At 40.8% G+C, this 11070-nt stretch overlaps 1 long non-coding RNA gene across 1 annotated transcript; it reads right to left on the reverse strand.

Annotated features, from left to right (window-relative positions):
- Positions 1 to 7250: 7250 nt before the first annotated feature.
- On the reverse strand, positions 7251 to 7919 carry LOC139830888 (uncharacterized). Its single transcript, XR_011744403.1, has 3 exons — positions 7813 to 7919; positions 7628 to 7732; positions 7251 to 7526 (listed from the first exon to the last, which is right to left on the reverse strand). It is a non-coding gene; the product is annotated as an uncharacterized lncRNA (long non-coding RNA).
- Between the last annotated feature and the right edge of the window lie 3151 nt (positions 7920 to 11070).

Consider the following 11070-nt stretch of genomic DNA (forward strand, 5'->3'; position numbering starts at 1 on the left):
TCAACAGGTGACTCAATGTTTTATCAACCCATCTACTCTCTTCTAACCATCTTCTTTCTTTCTTTTTCTGTAGACAAATGTGGTCCTTTTTGTTATTTCAGGGAACAAGGGAACCTACTTATCAACCCTCTCATGCACTCTTCATCAATAGGTGGCTCAATGTTTTACCAACCCATCTACTCTCTTGTTACCTTTTCTTTTTATTTTTCTTTTTTTGTAGACAAAGGTGGTCCTTGTTTTTTAAGGGAACAAGGGAACCTACTTATCAACCCTACCATGCACTCTTCATCAACAGGTGACTCAATGTTTTATCAACCCATCTACTCTCTTGTTACCTCCTTCTTTTTATTTCTCTTTTTTTGTAGACAAAGGTGGTCCTTTTTGTTTTTTAAGGGAACAAGGGAACCTACTTATCAACCCTCCCATGCACTCTTCATCAACAGGTGACTCAATGTTTTATCAACCCATCTACTCTCTTGTTACCTTTTTCTTTTTATTTCTCTTTTTTTGTAGACAAAGGTGGTCCTTTTTGTTTTTTAAGGGAACAAGGGAACCTACTTATCAACCCTCCCATGCACTCTTCATCAACAGGTGACTCAATGTTTTATCAACCCATCTACTCTCTTGTTACCATCTTCTTTCTTTCTTTTTCTGTAGACAAAGGTGGTCCTTTTTGGTATTTTAAGGGAATAAGGGAACCTACTTATCAACCCTCCCATGCACTCTTCATCAATAGGTGGCTCAATGTTTTACCAACCCATCTACTCTTTTGTTACCTCCTTTTTTTCTTTTTCTGTACACAAAGGTGGTCCTTTTTGTTTTTTAAGGGAACAAGGGAACCTACTTATCAACCATCCCATGCACTCTTCATCAATAGGTGGCTCAATGTTTTACCAACCCATCTAATCTCTTCTTACCTCCTTCTTTTTATTTCTCTTTTTTGTAGACAAAGGTGGTCCTTTTTGTTTTTTAAGGGAACAAGGGAACCTACTTATCAACCCTCCCATGCACTCTTCATCAACAAGTGACTCAATGTTTTATCAACCCATCTACTCTCTTGTTACCATCTTCTTTCTTTCTTTTTCTGTAGACAAAGGTGGTCCTTTTTGTTTCTTAAGGGAACAAGGGAACCTACTTATCAACCATCTCATGCACTATTCATAACCAGGTGACTCAATGTTTATCAACCCTACTTATCAACCCTCCCATGAACTCTTCATCAACACCTTAGTCCATATGTTACCAACACTCCCATTCAGTCTTTATCAACATGTATATGGAAGCTTAACCAACACCTACATTATTATGTTACCAAGAAGGGAATTGCGGAAGAAGGGAATTGTCATGTTGCAAGTCGTAGTTCATTTCATTTGCAAGTGGATTATGCTGCTCCCCTCCCTTTTTTTAACCCTAAAATTTCACTAGCCCAAAAAGAGAATAAGGGAATAGTTAATATTTTACTACGTGAACATGTAAAGGGAATTGCCCACGTGCAGCAAGCAAATTAACGTACGACAACCCAACTTGTGTCACGAGCGGAAAGGGAATTGCGGAAGGCAAATCAATTAAGGCACGTAACCTCTGTGGTCCACAATTACCACGAAAGGGAAACACGGTTTTATTCCCAAATTGGGTTGTCCGAAACCGGTCGCTCGATTTAATCCTGGCGCGCGAGCGCCAGCTAGGGCCGCCCGCTGATAATGAACAAAGATACCAATTCCCGATTGCATACAAAGGGGAGAACTTAAGGTAGCTTGGGTTTAGAAGCATCTCAATACAGCGGATCATATATAACATTAACTTGGACCAACATGCATCCTCAAATAGTACACTGCCAGAAACAAAAATGAGTAATAGGATCACCATTCGCTGCCCCTAATGTTCCCAATACTGGAACATCATTACGAACATCCACACGTCTTACTTGTACTTAATAACTCAAGGTACATTGCACCGTGCAAGCCTGCATATATTCATATCTGGCCCGTAACGGCATTGACTTAGTTCAGACGCCATGGAGGCAGAGTGATTACATAACTTCAACCAAGTGCCACCACTGAACACCAGTGAGTCAAAGACTTCCTTCTCCCATAAAGTAAATGGTGAATTCCTCTTGCACAAGTGGTTTCATCTAGAGTAAATTGGCTTTCTGAATTTCTCAAAATGAAGAAATGATTGTTCCTACTCCTACATTGAGCTGAGCATCATTCCGAAACATGAGGGGACACATTAGATACACCATCAGCAGCAACAGCAACAGGTAGGGGTGCAAACTTTACATCAATGCTACACAGGATACCAAAAGGCTAGTACATTAAAAACCGTGAAAATGATGTACCTCAGTTGGTAACTTTTACATCTGTACATACATTTGAGCATAAAACGACATCAGTCAGGTATGGTCTTATATGTTTATAATCAAATCATGAAGTCGTGCATTACCGCGTCCGTCTGTCTTTAGGAAAGAATATGGAGATGTTTAAAAAAATGGAAATAGAGACATTTGGTAAACTTTGAACAATTTGAATTGTAATGCAATGATTCCCTAGACTACATTCATGATAAGATACAAGAAATAGTCAGAACCTGAATTCCAATATGGTCACCCTCTGGTGGACCTCAGTTCTTACATTGCCCAGAACCTGAATTCCAATATGAGGTGCAACATCAAAACTAAAAACACCAACTTTATTTTAATGACTGAACATGAAAGTCACCAATACGAAATGCAACGCTAAACTAAAGATTTCCTCATGATAGAGCAGAGCACAAATCAACATCTCAGAAATATGCAAGGATCGGAACCATTATCTAACAAATAGTGACAAACAATGTTTTGTTATTATTGACATAGATATGTCCATCATCCATGAATTACATATAGCATCAACTATATAATTGACTTAAGTTTGATATATCAACAGAACCAGTTGTATAAAATCAAGGAATACTTAAAACCTGACATATAGAACCAATAAATTTGAGCTCACCTCTCTCTATGATTTATCTGTATCTTCACATCAGCCTATTTGTTATCCACTTATCTTGCATAGTTTGTGGGAAAGACACCGAACAAAGTTTTGCTACTCTGAAACCTCTTACAAAAGCAAGTGCAACATCTTAAGGTTGCAAATCATTCAACTAAAAGTTGTAAGTGCAATTTAAGATAGGTTTTGAGATGGAATACCTTTGCCATGGTGGTAATATTTTGGGTTTATGAAATATAAAAGCATTAGCTCGTAATCAGTACAAGCATAGTAATTAAATTGATATGCCTCGAATAAAGGATGAACAATTAAAACTGAAAAAAGGTTATCAATACTTACTCAACATGTACAAAGGTAGCAGCATTTGATTGGAATGACATGTCAGGCTGATATCGAAACTGAATCTGACTTATTTTGCAATACTAAAACATTTAAAATGGTCTGTTGGTGAGAAGAAGAAAATTAAGGATCAGTTGAAGCAAAGCTACTGCCACGTAATAAAAATTAAACTGGCAAAATGAAATTTAATGAGCAAACAAGACATTGATATCCTATTATGCTGACATCCCCACAAGCATAATAAAAGATTACTAATTTAGTGACACGCCATAAACTTAATTATTTTACCACCCCATCCAACCAATGACAAATGATGAACCAATAATAGTCCAACCAAGAAGAACCAAAACGACCTTTTCGGACAACCATGCATAAGATAATTAGCTGGAATAGAAAGATGTAAAATGATTGTAAAATATACATATGTTTAAACTATATTGTAACTTATGTTTATTTCCTTAATAAGCAAACATTGAAGGACATTGCCATGTATACTTGTTCGTTGCAATAGAAAATCCAGGGTAGCATCTTTTTATTCATGGCAATTATTTCAATGGACCTATAAGAAATTATGATAAATAGCTATTGTGCATGTTGGCCAGCATAGAAGTTATAGAAGGTCATTACTATCCATGTGTGTGATGGCAGACAATAATTTTTTGAATTTGTTGAAAACATGAGATAAATAGCTTACTCCGTCTCTATTTCCAATCAAATTATTATACCAAAATATAAATACATTCTAAAATAAAATTCTGGTTTAACAAGTGATGGTTAGGTACCTTCTTGAAAAATGATCTTTCTGCCGCAATGATACCATTGTACAATCTATATATAGCTGGATCATAACTTAATTTGTCGCTGACTTTAACCTTAGCAATAATGAGCTGATCTGAATATCCTTCACCAAGTCCAAATCAGATAGGTTGATATCACACACCAAAATGGGAATAGCAGAGGGATGTGTTCTAGTCACACATTTTCAACCAATATTATAAATGTTGTAGCTCCAAAGCATGGATAACCGAGACACAAGGTCTTAACAGCAGTGTACGACATGTTCATTTATCCACGCACCATGATGACTGTAGGTAACCCCAAAAGCTTAATTAATTGAGCACAACTTAAACAAAAGAAATGCAAGATCATCTCACTGTGTGTTGCAAGGAAAAGTAAATAAAAGGTGAAGCAAATGTTCACCATTATCTCACAGGAAAAGTATATGTAGGTCAGCATAGTACAATCGTTCTCACCATGATCTCAATGGAGCAGAGCAGCAATATCACCCACATCTCCTAGCTCATATTGTCTCGCCAACACAGCCGCGCAGGCGAATGTGAGAAGGCAGCAGAACCTGGTTTCTCCTCTAGCTGGTCATGCCATATACGAGTCCGCGCCGCCAGTGCGCACTCGCACTTACACCAAATACCAAGCTTCAGAAAGCGCATCACCATTAATCCTAACTTTAAGCGAAAAAATTAGATAACAAAACCAAACAAGTGTCGAATGACCAAAGATAGAGGCTAGGCGGCTGGATTGGATTCAGCTTTCACCTTTATCAACTGTCAGATATCAGTCGATGTCTTCATTAATCGTCAGATTCGATGTAGTGCCATGAAGCCGGAGGTATCCACGCGGAGGCGTCGCCTTGCCTCGTCACAAGGTTCACGGTGGGGAACTGGAGATGCAGGTTGTAGTCGACAACGTCAGGAGAGGATGTGGAGTAGCGGTCCGTCCCCATGTCTCCATGGAATCGAGCAGTTGAGCAGCACGCTGCCGCTGCCGCCGCCGCTGCCGCAGGGAGGTGAAGCAGTTTCTCGCACGAGCAGACCCTCCCATCATTCGGCCCAATACCAGCCCGATTAATGACAAGACGCCCAAGTCTATTTTCGGAGTAGCGGCCCAGAAACGTTGGGCTGCCGGTGAAGCACGGATCTGGGAGTAAAAAAATTGTTCCGTGACGATGGTGGACGACCGAACAATCTGATACGTTTATTTGTGGTATCCAACGGCTGAGAATCTTAAATCGATGTGGTGGCTCTTAGGTGGGTGAGTTATACTGTTAACTAATTTCTAATGAGCAGGTTCTAGGTTAGGATTTATATTTCAAATACTTAAAAACCTCACAATAGTATGGGTCTGCCCTTGGTTCAGTCCCAGTTGAACGAAATTCGGCTCTAGCAGTGGTGATGTCAAACGCCCAAATTAAATAAGTGACGGCTGATACTAGTGAGGTCCATATCTTGTACTTTGAAAAAGAAATGGAGTTGAAATTCGTGGTTTTCTGAATTGTGTTCAGGTGGATTTCAGTAAATATTTGATGAATTAAAATTAAATATTGAATCCATGTTATTGGCAGCACCAGTATAGGGTTAAATCATCCAGTCCTGAAAGTTATGTGAACAATCTACACATTTTCACACAATATATTAGTTGCACAAAAACTATTGATAATGTTTTTTCCCTCACTATGTATGGACAAAAACTATTGCAGATAGCAGTTACACTGACTGAGAACGATCAAAGTGTATGTGTTTAAATTCTCAAATACTTATTCCTCACAATACTATCCATCCTCCCTCGGCCAGATCCCAATTGGTCAAACACACTTTTAAAACCGCTAACTGCATTTGAAAGTGAACCGGAGTACTACAAATTCTTGGTTTTCTGAACTTTTAATAGGTGAACCAATCATTGTTGGGTGAATTCATTTACTATCATTTAAATCCATGGTGTTGGGTTAAACCGAAAGTTCATTGTAATGTGAACTTTTTCCCACATCTGTAGTACTTCCTCCGTCTCAGTTTAACAATCACGCACATAGTTTAAGATAAAATTTAACCATTAATTTGCTCAACAAAATATAAGTTATATGTCTAGAAAATTTATATCATTCGATTCGCATTGAAAAAAGGTTTATAATGATATAATTTTTTCAACATATATTTCATATTGTATTGACCAAAATAATGGTCAAAGTAATTTTTGGGTTGCGTGCTATTAAACCGAAACGGAGGTAGTAGTATTAAAGTTTCCCCCTGCACTATATACTACTTGACTTAAATACTAAAACAAAAGAAAAGTGAAACACCTCGATGAAGGAGTACTAATCCGTAGATCACACTGCTACCCATGTTGAGAAAAAATATCTCACGTTGTATCCTTCAACCGTGCAAACTCCTTTGTAAAAGGATCGCGATTCTAGATGTGAATTCATTTCATTTTCAAGGAACTGCATGATACTAGTACTGAATCGTGATGGCGATTGACTGATGATACACATGTCACTAGCTAATTCTTCAAACACTTTCATGTATACACGCGCGTTGTATGGTTATTGTCGTGATCTGATATTGATAAGAAGCTTGGTTTCATCCGACCAACTGACACTGGTTGGCCATGCAATCGACGCGCACAGATTATACCCGCCGTATCTATTGCTACGTAGTTGAGGCTTGATTACAGATAAATAAAGCTTACGTTGTGGTTTACGATCAGGCTGAAGGGGATCCTGAAGAAACTCGTACACTAGTAGAAAATCTCTCATCAGTACCGGTTCCAGAGGGGCATTAGTACCGGTTGAGCAACCGGTATTAATTATCCGGCACTAAAGGCCCCCCCCTTTCGTACCGGTTGCTTACGAACCGGTATAAATGGCCCTCCACATGGGCCACTAGGAGAGCTCAGGGCCAAGGAGCTTTGGTACCGGTTGGTAATACGAACCGGTACCAAAGGTTCCCACCCGCGGCAGGGAATTTGCCCAAATCTCTGCCGCGACAGAGAATTGGTTTTTTAGGGTTTTTGGAGGGGTTTAGGGATATCGGTTTGTTTCATATCGCGTCGATGCACCAGAAACGCGTTTGGGTTTAGGTAGTACATGAAGATCAAGATGATGCATAGCAAGTTGGTGCATATAATATAACACACATGTTATTGCATAAGATCGCAAATTAAGTAGCACTATGCATGAAGATCGATCTTCATGCATAGTGGTACTCTCCGAGGCGTACTCTATATATGTCTATTACATGTAGCATAGTGGTACTCTTCGAGTCAACTATATATGTAACATGTACATCTTCATTCATAGTGGTACTCTGCGAGTGGTGGTATGACGTCCCGAAGGAAAAATCCCGCCAATTCCTCGCCTATTGCTATGAAGCGGTCATCGATTGAGAGCTTGTTCCGCTTTCTTGCCAACTATAAAAGAATAAGATACAAATGAATACATGAAACAACTATTACTGAAACTCAGCACAACTTATGATAACAAAACAAATTTGTGAAGATTGTTTTTGTACCTCTTTATTTCTTTCATTATTCGTTCTCTCGCTGACAATTCTGCGGATGTACTCGCAAACGAAGAATCCACAGAGATCGGTCCCCGGAGGTTGTTGCGGGCATTTCTTTACAAGAATATAATTCAATCAAACAATAGTCAAGTATGATAATTAAAAGGTGTGTGGACCTAGGTAGTACTACTTACTTTCGCACGCCATCGCAGCTTCGGTGTCCATTCACGGGACGTATCTTCCTTGATGAAAGTTTGCCATACGCTGCTCGACAAAAGAAAATGCATAAAAGAGTCATCAATTAGTTCAAAGCAGGAAATTAACGAAACAAACCGATAAGAATTAAAATTACCTTCTGAGCATTAAAAAACAAGACACTTATAGTTCCGATTTTTTGCTTAGTGAGTCAAAGACTTCAACTTCTCCAATTTCCAAATTGATGACGAGAAGAATAAAGTGAAACCTACGCACGTTTCAATATGTAGTGTCATATATATAAGTCATTAGTTAAAATTTTGACATACGGTGAGCAAAATATAATGTGTTATAAGACAGTAAGACTCACCCGAAGTTGTAAGGCCAAATTATTAGCTTTTTGTCACGTTGTCGCTTCAAAAACCTTAGCAAAGTCTGCGGTGTATCCTTGTTATAGAGGGGATTCTCTATGGTTTTAACATGCATTGTGTGCGGGTCAATGAATCCAATGTCTGTGATATCGTCCCTTTTGCATTCGAGCATCTTCGATCTGCATAATATAGCGCACAAAAGATTATAATCTGCAGACAATGAACGAGCTGAGCTAAAGACTTCTCAAATTAAATAAATAAATCACTTACAGACAATAGCAACTGATGATTGATTTGTCGAGGGCCCGGAGATTGTATAACTGAAAGAGTTCGGCGAAGTCAACGTTCACACAGTACTCCTGGAAGTAGTGCTCTTCCCTAACTCGCACCATGATAGTCTCGATCCCTTCCTTTGAGGCCTTAAGGTACCACGAATGCAAGTTACGCATACATGTTGGTACCTTCCGAGATTCTCGACCAAATCTTTCCCTTGAACAAACTGATATGCTCGTTCAGCGAAGGCGTAATCAGTTGCGTCTTGTCGAGAACTTTGAACGGTCTTCCCGTCAAACACCTTGAGAGGGGCGACCGATTGAACGGGTTGTTGTCCGAGCTGGTAGACACTGTGTATCCCTTTTATCTCCCTGATACCCGATTGAACGGGTTTTGTCGCCTCGATCATCTTGTCATACGACCTTTCAATAGAACGCGCATAGTCAGATGGCGGCGATGGTACAGGGTCATATAGATTGTCAACGGTACGCACAACTTTCACCGGATCTAGTGTCTTCTCGAAAGGTATCTCTGGCACTTTCGGTGCAAACCATTTCTTCAACTCGGCCTGAACGGCCTCCGCGTTTTCCTCTGGAGTTTTTTCCCAAGGTAACTTCTCGATGGCGGCAGTTGTTTCTCCTTTCTAGCTTTCTTCCTAGGCGGCGTACCGTTCCGCTTAACGGATGCTGTCTTACGTCGCGGAGGATCTCGAGATGGTGGACTCACGCTGGGGTCCCTCTCAGGTAGGTGTGGACTTGGCTGCTCACCAGGACTGCCACCAGGAGGAGTCGATGGCATTTGCTGCTCATGTGTAGGAGTCGGTGGCCTTTGCAAAAGGACGACGTACTTCTTCGGCCACAGGGCGAAACCGTGCTTGACATCGGCCAGTGTCCTCTCATCTTCACCTCTAGGAATATCAAGCTCCACTGTTTCAAAACCCGGAACAACTTCATCCACCCCGACACGAACACAGCCAGGTGGAATGGGCATATGATGGTGCATTGCTCCATCTTCACTTGGGTACACATAGCCGACCGCCACCTTAACGGACGCGGTCCTAAATAACATATGTAGCTCGCAATCTGTCTTCTCCGTGACATAATCCACGGGGTAGCTTCCTCCACATCTGTCAAGATGCGAGGAACCGACACTGCTTCTTCGCTAAGATGGGGCAGCATCGGCTTGTGGATCCTGTAGAAACAGCGGTTGATCAGGTGCCCTCTGATTTCTCTCAAGAGCCTCCACCCTAGTTAACAATTCCGTTACAATGTCGGCGTCCTTCTTCTTCTTTCGCGAACGGCTTCTATAAGTGTCAGCGTTGTCCGGCCACGCTTCCTTCATGGTGAGACCTGGGCGAGCTCGTACCCGTCCAACATGTTCAGGGTTCCCCAGAGCGAGTGTCAGCTCGTCATTCTCTCGATCGGGAATGTACTCTCCCTTTCTGACCTTTTCAATTGCATCTACAAGCTTCGGTACAATTGCCTCAATTTTTTCCTTCCATTTTCCCTTCGCAACGATCAGCCCTGTCTTTGGGTCCAACCCTGCCCCATGAGCGAACAACCATAACTTGGACCGTTCGGGCCAGTCCCATGTCTGTGGAGTGATTCCATGATCCATCAGTTTATTCTCAAACGCTGTCCACTTCGGAATGGCACTCTTGTAGCCACCTGACCCCAAATGATGCGGAAGTTTCTTCTTTGCAGCATTTTCGGTATTTTTCTTCAATCGGGACACAAAAGTAGACGATTTCTTATAGTCCTTAAATGCGGCCCAGTGATCTTTTATCTTCACTAGATTATCATCGAATCTTTGGATCTTCATTCTTATATTTGTCCCATAAATTTTTCTTGAAGCTACGGAATTGTATGGCCATCTTCTTCAATGTCCATTCCTTGACTTTATTCTTCTGGCCTTCCGTCATGTCTTCCGGTAGGCTGAACTTTGTCAGTAGCGTGTCCCAAAGAAATTTTTTCATCGTGTCGTTGACATAACTAGCACCACTCTCCGGGTTCTTCGGCTTATGCCACTCTTGAATGCTGATCGGTACATGGTCCCTAACAATAACTCCGGATTGACTTGTAAATTTGCGGCAAAACTCCTTGGGATGCACTGGTTCACCATTATCCTTGAATGCCGTGAGGGCTAACCTGCCCTCGCCCTTTAGCACCCGCGTCGGGCCTCGTTTTGTTCTAACAGACTTGCTCGATGATCCAGAAGGCTAAAAGAAAAAAATATTCGTTAATAAGTGCAATACAAATAAATGAATGCATCTAGGGATGAACACAGACTAATTGATACATAGATATACACCTCGCCGGAGTTTGTGATGGACACTTCATTGTCTTTTCTAACTTGTTCAGACTCAAGTCCCTCGCCAAAATCATTCAGAATGTCTTGGTACTCGTTGTCATCTCCATCGTCGGGTTCCGGACCACGGGCACTCTCATAGATCAATTTCTGCACCGCTTCTTCCCCCTCCTCATCTCGGACGAAGGTGCCATCCTCCATACCTCAATGTCACTGCAAAATGAAGAAAGCAATTGTATTTCATTCATCATGTCATGATCATATAACAGATTGCTAGATGGATAACAATTGAAATGAAGAAAGCAA

Source organism: Lolium perenne, chromosome 4 (genome assembly GCF_019359855.2).
Source record: "Lolium perenne isolate Kyuss_39 chromosome 4, Kyuss_2.0, whole genome shotgun sequence".
Classification (NCBI taxonomy): Eukaryota; Viridiplantae; Streptophyta; class Magnoliopsida; order Poales; family Poaceae; genus Lolium; species Lolium perenne.